Here is a 13117-nt window from a genome sequence, read left to right as displayed (position 1 = left end):
CCTGACTGAGTTCCTGGCGCCGGAGGTTGCAATTGCATTGCTTTGCTCTGGTATGACGGCGGCGTCTCGTGAATGACGTACGGAGTATACATATGAGAAAGAGAGTATGCATGCCACGACCCGGCTAGCGTAACGGTAAAAAGAACTGCGTACGATATGAAATGACGTACGGATCTACATCATAATGTTATTTTTTTTTCTGCTGTGGTTTGAGTTCAAATTTTCTCGGACACAGGGCCTCACAATCTGTCAAGCATGGCCCACCTGCATCACAACTTCTTCTCTACGTCAATATGATCAAGTCTGTTTTTGGGTCATACATGGTTGCAACCTGTGAACATTTGAACCGTGTTCTTGCATGGATAGATGGATTCTGCCAAATGTTACTGCATCTCAATCCTGCCTCTTTTTCTTTCTATTTTTGCGTTCCGAGGATCAATCATCTGTTCACTGCTAAAAGAGGGATATATATCACGACTGAGAAGTACTAGTTAACAATTAAGAAATACTAGTTAACAGAGGATCAACTAACCTACACTACTATAAAAATTATTTTTTAATATTTAAAGTGTTTTTTCATATAAACGTCTGAGCAGGTCCTACGGTTTCGAGAACTAGTTAACAAAGGATCAACTAATCTATACTACCAAAAACTATTTTTTTTAACATATAGAGTGTCTTTTTATATACGGCTCAAATCATAAACCGTCTAAACAAGCTCATGCGGTTTGGAGCCACCTGTGGAAACAAAATTTTCATAGTCGGCTGCTTACGATAGCCGCTTGTGCAAATGGAACGATTACAAATGTTATCTTCAGAGACGACAAAAGGTTACAAACCGTATTGTATATTACAAGCTTGGCCTAGTGGCCATCAAAATACACAATGGAACAAAAGCTCAAGCCACAAGCAGTGAGGTGCTAATGCGACTTTAGAGACTACTTTTCATCCCCAGCTTCACCTCCGGTGAAATTAGCATCGGCTTTTTCATCTGAATGACAGCAAGAGTGAGTACGGAAGGTACTCAACAAGTTCTATACTACTTCAAAATGTTGATAGATGCATACAGGGGTATTTCAAGGCGAGGCTTTACGGTTTTAGTTTTAGCGTAAAGCAGTTTTATGTAGGTGGTCAGTGGTATCATCAGCTAATGACTTTAAAACAGTTCACATAGTTCAAAAACCAGTAACAAGCTATATCTGGGGTTTTTTTATCCTAGGAGGGGCTAAACCTCACTCTACAGTTCCTATTATCACATCTGGTGTACCTCTAGTACCACACAGCTTCTGGCGAATCAAGCTAGAAACCACATCACACGGACATCTAGTTCACACACTCACTCATCAAGACACACGCATCCGGAGTCTATTCAAGCGTGACCATGCCTTCGCACTTCCATGACCGTGGACATGGCTATTCGAATAGATTTACACTCTGCAGAGGTTGTATAGCTTTACCCACGCGATATGCTCAGCTTCTAACCATAGCCAGCGGAGGAGCGAATCATAACAAGACCCTTCAAATACTTTTCCTGCCAGGCTTTTCCATGAGACACGGCAAGTACCAGAGCTGTATGTTTCGAAGACCAGCTTTCTTTTTTAAGCCTAGACCGGTTCCTGAAACCTCCAAACAGTGGGAAAGATGGACTCTTGGCTGCTCGCTGCTCTCAGTCTCCTGGTATGATGCACAACTCAGTCCGGTGAAGAAAAAGTCAAGTCCTGCCCATACAGGATGCATGGTTGTACAAGGGTGGCTAAGCATGACAGCGCAAGACTCGGTTCTTAAGCGATTGGGCCAGACATCTTCTTTGGCAATGAATACAACCAGGTAACTCAAGCCCCCAAGAGCATCCTTCCCGGAGGACCACTCTGCCTGCCCGCGCTAAAACAGTTTTCGCTCATTTTTACACATCTCTCATCATATCCCATACGGCATCAAAGATTTCACAACCGTCACAGGATTCACGACCATCAACAATTCATGGTATACGAGTTAATATTGATCATGGTAAATCGTTATCTCCGAGGAGATGCATTTTAAAGGCGATATCTCCGAGAAGACGTATTCAATCATAAGAATGCTAGATATCATTGTGTCATCCATTATTATTATAGTTAACAATAGGTAATCCTAGGGTGATATATACACTGGATGATAATATTTATGGCATGGTAAATGTTTAATAGATTAACTAGTGCAAATTGTCTGTAAAAGCGCAATACATAGCACATGCGATAATAAGTCAAGTTTTAGTTATTCATGTAGATTATTTGAAAACATAGATTCAATATAATCAAGGAATTAGGACTTGCCCTCTCCGGAGTTTTCCTCGAAGTCTTTGTTGAAATCGGGGTCTTCCTCTCTTCTGACACTTCCTGCACAGAACTCGCAGAAGTCGTGCTTTTCTGCAGTTATAACCACGATCAATAACAAGCTATACTAGAGAATAATCAAATAACACCAAATGAAAAGTCAAATGGGTCCTAATATATATCACAATGTGACAAATGAGTAGGTCTTGATTTTAGATGAATTTCAGTGAAAGAATCATCAAAATCGGAGCAAGAACGGAGAAGTTATCGTTTCCAGAAGATTTAATTAGAAATTAAATCAGGAAATTATGATATGATACTGTTTATAGGTGGGACCCATAGGTGGGCTCACATAAACAGTACTCGATGGGACCCACATGAACGGTAATTGGTTGGGCCACAACGAGTTTGGATTGGACTGGATTTGGATCTAGATGGGCTAGGCCGGGCTTGAGCTGTACAGTACCGGACCACACAGTACTGACCCATTCGGATTGGGCTGATTGGCTAGCGGGCCACGGAGGTAGGCCGGTCCACTAAGCGGCCCATTTGGCGGCTAGGCCGGCCAGGTCAGCCAGCCGACCACTGGGCCGAGCCAAGGGTGACTCGACCAAGCCAAGTCATGGTCCGCTGGTGTGCAGACGCAAGTGTGCAGGCGCGCGAGCGTGTGAGAGCAGCGGAGGGGAGGGAATTTGGCCGGCGACGAGGAATCCTACGGCGGCACTCTGTAAGCACTTGCTCAAATTTTACTTAATAAAATTTGAGGGTGCTCGATAGCCCGTACATGTAACCAGGCGAACCGTGAACATGATCACTGTGAATATGTGACGTTCAGCTACAACTCTGTAAGCACCTGCTGGACTAGTCTAGTCTCACTACTAGGCTACCAGCTGATGAGCTGACCATGGGAGCCTCCAAATGCACAAGCCAAAGCTTGCTGAACAAACGAACAAATGCAACCACCACTCTGAACAAACGAACAGATGTGCAGGAATTTTTTCGTTTTTTGAACAAATACAACAATATCAGCAAGGCTACACAGAACCCTTTGCTCTGCTTGATCAGGTTATTGAGCTTGGCACCAAAATAAGCAACGAGGCATTCAAATCTGAGATAAAGAAAATAAGCAATGAGACAATGAGGTTTGGGATGTCTCCATTGGCATCAGTAGTGTATGCATTACAAAATTAGCATGTTTAGCGACTGTCCACCAAGAACAGTTAGCTAATCAGGCGTTCCTCTTGCGACTCGAGAGTTCCAGAAGCAACTCAGGAGATCCTCGTCACCGCCGCCTTGGGCCCCCTCCCTCTCTGCCTCCAGCATCCTTGCAAGCGACAAGAGGGAGCGGGAGGCCCTCCTCCTTTAGATCTAGCAGTAGTTAGTAGTTGTTTAGCTCCAATAAAGGCCCTATAGGGTTCGTCTGTCAGCAATGATGGCTCTCCGCCTGTTTTGGGGAATTGTTTTGGTTTCCCAAGGTTGTCTCGATGAGGTCGTCGGCTTCGTCGATCTTCCCAGCAACGAGTTTGAGTGGTATGAGGTAGTAGTTGCAGGGTTGAAGTTGAGATGGGGAGGGATTTCTCTGTTCCCCTTGGGTGGCAGGGGCATCGAATCTTGATTCGACGGTGCCGGGAAAGGTTGCTAGGTCTTCGACTCCGGCATGCTGGTGGTTGGTGACACCAGCTTGAAGTTCCTTACGGAGTTCAGCGGTGAGGCTGCCGATGTTCTTTAAATGTCCCAGATGCGGCCGGTGGAGCTTCTGTATCGCTGGCTGATGCGGTTTTACAACGTTTGGGTCTTGACGTCGACTCCGGTGAAGGGAAGTGAAGTTCTTTGGCGTCCTGCATCGCTGGCTCCGGCTCATCGGCGTAGGATGCGGCGGAAGACAAGGCATAGGATGAAGAGTGCTAAGGAAGAAGATTGCAGACAGGCCCTGGTTGTCTTTTGTTGCAATTTTCAGTTGTTCTTTGGGGGTGACTGTAAAATGGGGATGTATTTGCACGATGTATGAATGAAATCCCTTCCCCTTGGCAAAAAAAAAAGAGCATGTTTAGCAAGTCTGACCATCAAATGAGACATGAAGAAATAATAGGATTCTCAATGAACAGCAGTCCCAATTTGACTTATGATCCACGGAGAACAACAGTGCTGGCTGTGCTCTTCAATCTGCTCCCCTCCCTGTGCCTGGATCTCTTCACTTGCGCTTACACGGTACCTAGTGAAACCCAAAAGGCCATTTGGTCAGCTAGACTTGTATCAGAAGAACAAAGATTGTACTCTGAAGAGAATCAGAGGAGAAAAGGCAATGTTTGAAAAACATTAGTCTTCAATACTTGAAAAAGAAAAGGCAATGTTTCCGTTCTCCTAATTTTGAAGCTTTTATTTTTTAGAAATCCTAATTCCAGTGCTTGCACAACTGATTAAGCCGCATAGCATTCCCCAATGGCCCTCAATCGAGCTCCCATTTCCCTGACCGACAACAGAACAACCTAATAATCCCAGCAAATCAAATCATCCCCAAGAAACAAACAAAGCTCAAAGCGAGTAAAAACTAGTCGCAGCCATGGTTGCTCCTGCGATTCCGTGAGCAACCAAACTAACGCCACTCTCGGTGGATTCGAATTGAGAGGTGAGCGTGCAGATTCGATGGCTAATCGAGCTGAGATTCGTCGGAGAGGAGCAAGGAGAGGGGAGGGGATTAGAGCTTACCGCGGGTCGAAGAGGAAGGAGCGAACCGGCGGAGGGGGAGGAGCTTATCCAACCAAACGCTCTTAAAATTAAGATGATCATCTCTCATTCATATATATATCCCATAAACCAAACAAACTCTTAAACAACAGATGAAAGACTTATTAGCTCCTTGAATTAATCGTTGGGAAGGATGATGGAATAAGTGACATCATGGGTTGAAGATGAAGGTGTTTGTGATAGTGGTACACAGGCAGAGGGCCCACCTGCCAGCGACACTAAAATCTTGCCGATCACACCCACGACCTTCCTCGACGAACAACCAACCCCCACTATTAAACCCTCCCAGGCTCCCGTCCAAGCCCTAACCGCACCTGTAAAGATACCGTCCTGCTCCCCGTCCCTTCGCCGCCGTCGCACCGCCACCGGGGCCGGAGGCAGCGGAGGCGAGGGACTGGGCAGAGCTCCCGCGTGACGCGCTGTCGACCGTCCTGAGCAAGCTGGCGGTGGACGACGTCCTGGCCGGCGCGAGCCAAAGCATGCATGCCGCTCCTGGCGTCGGGCGGCGGCCGAGGAGCCCGCGCTGTGGCGCCGCATCGAGGCGCGGTCCCGCGCGGGGCTCGCCGCGGCCAGGCTGGCCGTCCGGAGGAGCGCAGGGGTGTGCGAGGCGTTCGAGGTGGAGCACGTCGGAGATGAGTACATGACTACATCCTCCAGTACCTTGCCGAGCAGTAAGATCCCGAATTTTCTTTCATCGGATTGGGTGTTTAGGCGATGAGATAATTAATTAGGTCGTCTAATAATGTAGCATATGTTATGAATAGAGAGGGACTAGTCGAAGAAAAACGCATGGATATTTCGTTTCTCCCTTTTTTTAATTCCTGTTGCGGCACCAAATCATTTGTCCAGTTTGCATGGCACCAAAACTGATCTAGTTTTTTGGCTACTCGGTGTGGAATTGCGCATCTTATAATTAGTTATTCTCGGGCCGTTTTCTAGTACACGCTTCCTATAGTTTCGTTGCCAGGCTATGCTGAACATAAGGCCGCCGGCGAGGTTTAGCGGCGGGAGTTTGATTTCCGGTGGGATTTCTCCATTGGTGGGCTTAGAGGGAAATCACAGGAGGCAAGGCGGACTGGTGCTGGTAACGCCATTCGGCCATTGACCACGGGCGGCAGAGGACAACCGGGTGGGGAGGGTCGGGAGCAAACAGCAGGAGAAAGAAACACACGATAGAAGAAACAACTGGAGGTTGAAGACAGTTTCGTGCGTTGGATGGAGATCGAACGGTCCTGAGACGTCACCGGAAAGGAGCTCTGTTTTTAGGCATTGAAAATTATCATCTTCCTTTCTAGTAAGATATATGAAAATTCATGGCTGTGAAATTAGGTTAAGTGAAGTACCTCGTCCGTACTCGCCTTCATGTTAAATAGGGCCGACTACAACCACCGGCATGGTCATACATGTATTAGAATACAAGATATACATCTTTCCATGTTTAGGATATACACGAGATCTAGATTTCCAAACGTTTAAACTAACGTATCTTGATCACCTGTTGATTTCCAACGTTTAAACTAACGTATCTTGATTTCCAAACGTTTAAACTAATGTATCTTGCTATATCTTCAACAGCCTCCCCCAATCTTAACTTCCCAAGTTGAGATTGCGCCCGAACTCCATTAACTGGCAAACTGATAGAGGTTTGGTGAAACCATCAACGACTTGATCTCCTGTTGGCACAAACGGAATATCCAGTAATTTTTTAGCAACACGCTCTCTCACAAAATGATAATCAAATTCTATATGTTTAGTTCTTGCATGAAAAACAAGATTACCTGATAAATAAGTAGCACCAATATTATCACACCAGAGACGAGCTGCTGAAGGATGAACTATACCAAGTTCATTCAATAATATTTGTACCTACATTACCTCAGTTGTTGCATTAGCTAATGATTTATACTCTACTTATGTACTAGATCTTGACATGGTCGCTTGCTTTCTAGCACTCCAAGATACTAGATTGGATCCCAAAAATACAACAAAACCCCCAGTGGATCTTCTGTCATCCATGCAACCAACCCAATCTGCATCTGAAAATGCACTTACCAACATGGAAGATGACTTGCTTATCCTGAGTCCAACACCCAAGGTTTCTTTAACACATCTCAAGATTCTTTTAACTGCAGTAAGATGTAATGAAGTGGGAGAATGAAGGAACTGACACACCTTGTTTACTGAAAAGGATATATCTGGTCGTGTCAAGGTTAGGTACTGAAGAGCACCGACTATACTCCTATAATGAGTTGAGTATTTTGGTCCCAACATCTCTCCTTCTGATATTGATAATTTTTCTGAAACAGACATGGGTGTACTTACTTCCTTGCATGTATGCATACCTACTCGCTTGAGTAACTCCATAGCATACTTCTCTTGTGTCATCAAAATTCCATTTGCTGTCTTCTTTACTTCTATGCCAAGAAAGTAACATAAATCACCCAAGTCTTTGAGTGCAAAGTCCTTCTCTAGATCTCGAAGTAGTGCTGAGGTTGCATCTAAAGAAGAGCTGGCAACAATAATATCATCCACATAAACTAGAACAAAAATGGTGAGTTTTTCCTTACTGTAGAAAAACAAGAATGTATCTGCCTTAGATGGAGTAAACTCAAGTTCTTGTAATCTTGTACTCAACTTGGAATACCAAGCTCTTGGTACTTATTTAAGACCATACAAAGCCTTATTTAACTTACATACATAGCGAGGCACTGACTTGCTTTCATAGCCTGGCGGTTGTCTCATATATACTTCTTCCTCCAGAACACTATAAAGAAACGCGTTTTGTACATCTAATTGGCGTAGACTCCATCCCCTTGAGACTGCAACCGACAATACAAGATGAATAGTAGCAGCCTTCACAACAGGACCGAAAGTATCCTAATAATCAATACCATATCGTTGTTTAAAACCTTTTGCAACTAGACGAGCCTTATATCTATCAATAGTTCCATCTGCCTTCTTTTTAATCTTGTAAACCCACTTGCAATCAATAATATTTCTCTCTTTAGTTTGTGGAACTAAGTGCCAGGTTTCATTTTTCATAAGAGCCAAAAATTCATTATCCATAGCTATTTTCCATCCACCATCTCCTAGTGCTTTTTGAAGATTACTCGGTTCACCAGTGGCACTAAAATTTCCATACCTCAAGGTGCCATCAGTATATACTTTTGGCTTTCGAATACCTTGTTGAAGTCTTGTTGTAGGACGGTTTGTTGCAGAAGTAGCTGGTTCAGCTGGAACTTGAACAGGAAACCAGGAGCAGAATCCACCACAGATGCAGATGTATCGTCCCCAGGCTCGATCGAGGACGTCTGCTGCTCGGTCACCTCCCTGTCACGAACGCGACTGTGTTCTCCCAGGATTCCTCGTTGCTGTTGGTCGGACGCGGCGGATGACCCACCTGGGACACCAAGCGAGCTCTCGCGGACAGGATCGCCATGCTTAGGCGCATGTGCTTTAGTGTTTTGTCCCCGTTCAGCATTATTTTCAAAGGGAATTTCTGCAGCATGCTCACAAGAGGAGTCAGCAGGATTTAAAGGCAAATTAATCAATGATTGATCATCTACATGTACGCCCCCATGATCAATAGATGATGGACTATGAGAGGCACTAGGCAGAAGCAAAATCTCAAAGGTTAATCGAGCACCAACATTCAGATTGAGGTGAGCAAAAGGGAAGACAGTTTCATCAAAGATAACATCATGAGAAATATAAACACGACCCGTAGAAACGTTGAGACACTTAAATCCCTTGTGAAGAGAACTATATTCAAGGAAAACGCATTGTTTAGATCGAAATTGAAGTTTATGAGAATTATAAGGGCGAAGGTTCGGCCAGCAAGCACAACGAAAAGTACGAAGAAGAGTATAATCAGGTTTGCCATGAAACAAAAGTTCCAAAGGTGTAGTGTTATTAATGACTTTGCTAGGAAGACGATCAATGAGAAAGGTGGCAGTGAGAAAAGCTTCATCCCAGAATTTTAAAGGCATGGATGCATGAGCAAGGAGGGACAAACCTACTTCAACAATGTGACGATGTTTCATTCGGGCGAACCATTTTGTTGGTGGGCATAAGGACAAGAGACATGATGAGTAATACCAATGTGCTGGAAAAAAGAATTCAACTTCTGATATTCACCTCCCCAATCTGTTTGCATAGAATAATTTTTCGATCAAAGAGTCTTTCAACCAGATTCTGAAATTCATGAAAGCGCTGAAAAACCTCATATTTATGTTTGAGTAAATAAATCCAAGTGAATTTATTGTAGTCATCAATAAAGCTAACATAATATTGTTTTCTTCCAACAGATTCTGAAGCAGGACCCAAGACATCAGAAAAAATAAGTTCTAAAGGAACTTTGGAAACACTAGAAGACTTGGGGTATGATAATTGATGACTCTTTGCTTGTTGACAAGCATCACACACAGATTCTTTATTTAACTCACAAGAAAAAGGAAGGTTATTTTGGCTAAGCACTTGATGAGCAATAGATAAAGATGGATGACCTAGATGACTATGCCATCTTGTAGTAGATGGTTTGACAACGCCATGAGCTTGCTTGCTTGAACTGGATGGAATGGTTGGCAAGGGGTAGAGGCCACCCTTACATCGACCGTGATGAAGGGTTTTCTTCGTAACGTGATCCTTAATAGAAAAGAAATCAGGGTGAAATTCTAAAAAGGCATTATTATCAGTAGCAAGGCGATGAACAATAACTAAATTTTTGTTTGCTTTAGGAACATGGAGAACACTATTTAGATGAAGATCACGACTAGGGGTACGAACAGTAGTATGACCAATATGATTAATTTCCATACTTGCACCACTAGCGGTGTGGACTTGATCATTACCATTGTACTTGTCTCTCACCGTCAATTTGTCCAGCTCACTTGTAATATGATGAGTGGCTCCTATATCGGTATACCAATTTGTGTCAATACCGTACGAGGTGGTAGCCGACTCGACACTCCTCTCTTCTCCTGTGAAGGACGTGTCGAATCTTTTGTAGCACTTGATGACGGTGTGCCCAACCTTACCACAAAGTTGACATTGTGGTCTTGTGTCGGAGTTGTTGGAGTAGCTGGCATTGAATCTGCCTTTACCATGGCTGCGGGCACCATCGCCGTGACCTCCGCCTCTATTGCCACGGCCCCAGCCTCCATTGCCATGACCAAACATTGGCCAAATGATTCTGCTGAAATCCTTGTTGAAGCTCAAGGCGAGTCTCAAAGCCCACCAACTGGGCAAGGAGCTCGTCCATGGTGATGGGCTCAACACGAGCTGCAATGGCCGAGACCAAAGGATTGAATTCAAGGTCTAGACCGGAGAGGATATAGGAGACCAATTCCTCATCGTCGAGGCACTTCCCAGCCGATGCCATCTCGTTAGCCAGGGCCTTCATCTTGTTGACGTATTCTAAAATGGACATGCCGCCAGTCTGGGTCGTAGCTAGCGCCATCTGTGTATTGATTACATGTGCACGAGATTGGGATGCAAACATCCCGTCAATCGCCTTCCACACCGCAAACGAGCTCGTGAGCGATGCCACCTGGATGAGGATCTCCCTGGATAGTGACGAGAAAAGATAACCCAAAACATGTTGATCCTGCGCCAGCCACACTGCATACGCCAGATTTGGAACCTTCTCTTTGTCGTCCTTGCCGCCATCAATCTCCTTGGACGGACATACTGCCGTGCCGTCGAGGAAACCCATAAGCTGCGCACCACGAAGAGCAAGAAGGACCTACGGCTTCCAGAGGACATGGTTGGTCCTTGTTAGCTTCTCTGTAACGGTGTGGCCGAGAGGAGATGCGGCTAGGGAAGAGGAGGATGAGGAGCTCGCCATAGATGAGTTTTAGGAGGAAGCGGCAGCTACTCTAATCACCATGTGAAATTAGGTTAAGCGAAGTACCTCGTCCGTACTCACCTTCATGTTAAATAGGGCCGACTACAACCACCGGCATGGCTCATACATGAATTAGAATACAAGATATACATCTTTCCATGTTTAGGATATACACAAGATCTAGATTTCCAAACGTTTAAACTAACGTATCTTGCTATATCTTCAACAATGGCAACGATACATTTCTGTTTTAGAGTGCAAATACAGCACAACTTTGCATAGTTGTTTACCGTTGCTTAGTTCCCTAATCCAGCGGATCCTGATTCAGCACGCAATTGGGAGTACAGCTTTGTTGAGTTTGTGAGCAAAAGTATTTGCTTCCTTGTACAACGTCTCCCACATTAGTCATGATACCATAGTCTTTGAAAAAAAGTAGTAGGTCTTCAAAGATATGTGATTTTAATGTTGTTTAAAGCTACACAGTTCTGAATCTTTGCTTTGTGAAAGAAATGCATCTTTGATAGTTAGTAAGATCAAGTTCTTTTGTTTGCAGATTGTTATGTCTAAAGAGCCTTTTGCCTGATCTCTTGCTTCAGCATTTCTAATGAAGGATTTGTGGCGGCAATAAAAAAGTTCCCACTGCTTGAGAAGCTCGAGATTTCACTTTGTAAAAATATCTTTGGGGAGGCCATTCAGGCAGCTGGGAAAGCTTGCCCGAACCTGAAGCGCTAGATTGAGCAACGATCGCTTTTGCTGCTTTGAAGATGAGTACAACAATGATCAGGAAGCCCGGGGCATTGCTCCCTTCAGCTTTTTTCGAACAACCTCACCAACAAACGACTGACAGCCATCCTTGATAACTGCCCCCACTTGGAGTCCATCGACATACGTCATTGTTTCAATGTTAACATGGACGCCGCACTACAAGCCAAGTGTGCCAAGATCAAGACAATGAGACTTCCCGATAACATCACTGATGACTACGAGTTTGAGGTCAAATGCTCCATCAGGTAAAATTCGAATTTCAACTTCTATGTCGATGATGGCTGATGGATCCTGGGCCGCCTACAACCCCTTCGAGGATGAAGATATCCTGGATGACTTTCAAAATGTGGATGAAAATGTCGATGAAACTAACGACGAACCTTCTGTGCGCATGGAGCTGCCTGGAGAAATCCCAGATGATGAGGAGGCTATGATGTTAGATTACTATGCCTTACTCTATGAGCAAGAACTGGACGAATACAAATCTGATGAAGATGGTGGGATGATCTTATGAAGTCGGTGGACAAAACACTTGCTTGTTCAGTTACCTCAAAGAAGTGCTGTTGGAGAAGCTGCTCCAATTGAAAGCAATTGATGATGTTGAATTGGCGTTGTTTCGATTTTTAATGTAGTGGGTCTTCAAAGATGTGATTTTAATGTAGTTGAAAGCTACATAGTTCTGAATCTTTGCTTTGTGAAAGAACTGCACCCTTGATAGTGAGATCATGTTATCTTGTTGAGGAAGTCTTTGGTGCAAACAAGCAAAAGAGTGCAAATAACAAATGTTATCTGTCCGATCCTCATCCGAAGGTTACGATTGATCTCACCAATAGAGAGGTTAATTTGTAGAAAAACCCCATGACTATAAAATATCATGAAATAACTCCTTTACTGGTGGAATGGTCGAATCAACTGTAACCTTTAGATAGGGAACCCCGTATGATCATAAAATATCATGAAATAACTCCACTGATGGGATAGTCGAATCAACCATAACCTTTGGATAGAAATCAAACGGACAATATTCACTGTTTGCACATTTGTACCTATTTGCTAGTTTGCACCAAAGATTTTTCCGCAGGTTGTTATGTCTAAAGAGCCTTGCCTGATCTCTTGCTACAGCATTTCGAATGAAGGATTTGATGTGGCAATAAAAAGGTTCCCACTGCTTGAGAAGCTCGAGATTTTACTTTGAGAAAATATCTTTGGGGAGGCCATTCAGATTGCTAGGAAAGCTTGCCCGTGCCTGAAGCGCTACAGATTGAGCAACGACCGCTTCTACGTAGTACGTATTCGTTCAACGATGAGTACAACAATGATCTGGAAGCCCTTTGAATTTCAACTATGCATGAGCTACACTCCGTCAACTTTTTGGCAACAATCTTACAAACGAAGGACTGACATCCATCCTTGATAACTGCCCCCACTTGGAGCCTCTCGACATACTCCA

The 13117-nt window shown here is 44.2% G+C and overlaps 1 non-coding gene and 1 pseudogene across 1 annotated transcript; one reads left to right on the top strand and one right to left on the bottom strand.

Moving 5' to 3' along the window:
* The first annotated feature begins 5404 nt into the window (after window positions 1–5404).
* On the top strand, window positions 5405–12294 carry LOC133899483 (putative F-box/LRR-repeat protein 23; annotated as a pseudogene).
* LOC133899829 (small nucleolar RNA Z247) lies at window positions 10281–10419 on the bottom strand. The gene has a single exon (XR_009906439.1). It is a non-coding gene; the product is annotated as a small nucleolar RNA Z247 (small nucleolar RNA).
* Window positions 12295–13117: the final 823 nt, after the last annotated feature.

Source organism: Phragmites australis, chromosome 18, assembly GCF_958298935.1.
Source record: "Phragmites australis chromosome 18, lpPhrAust1.1, whole genome shotgun sequence".
NCBI classification, from domain to species: domain Eukaryota; kingdom Viridiplantae; phylum Streptophyta; class Magnoliopsida; order Poales; family Poaceae; genus Phragmites; species Phragmites australis.
Note: the sequence above shows the minus strand (reverse complement) of the source record. Positions and strands in the feature narration are given on the sequence as shown.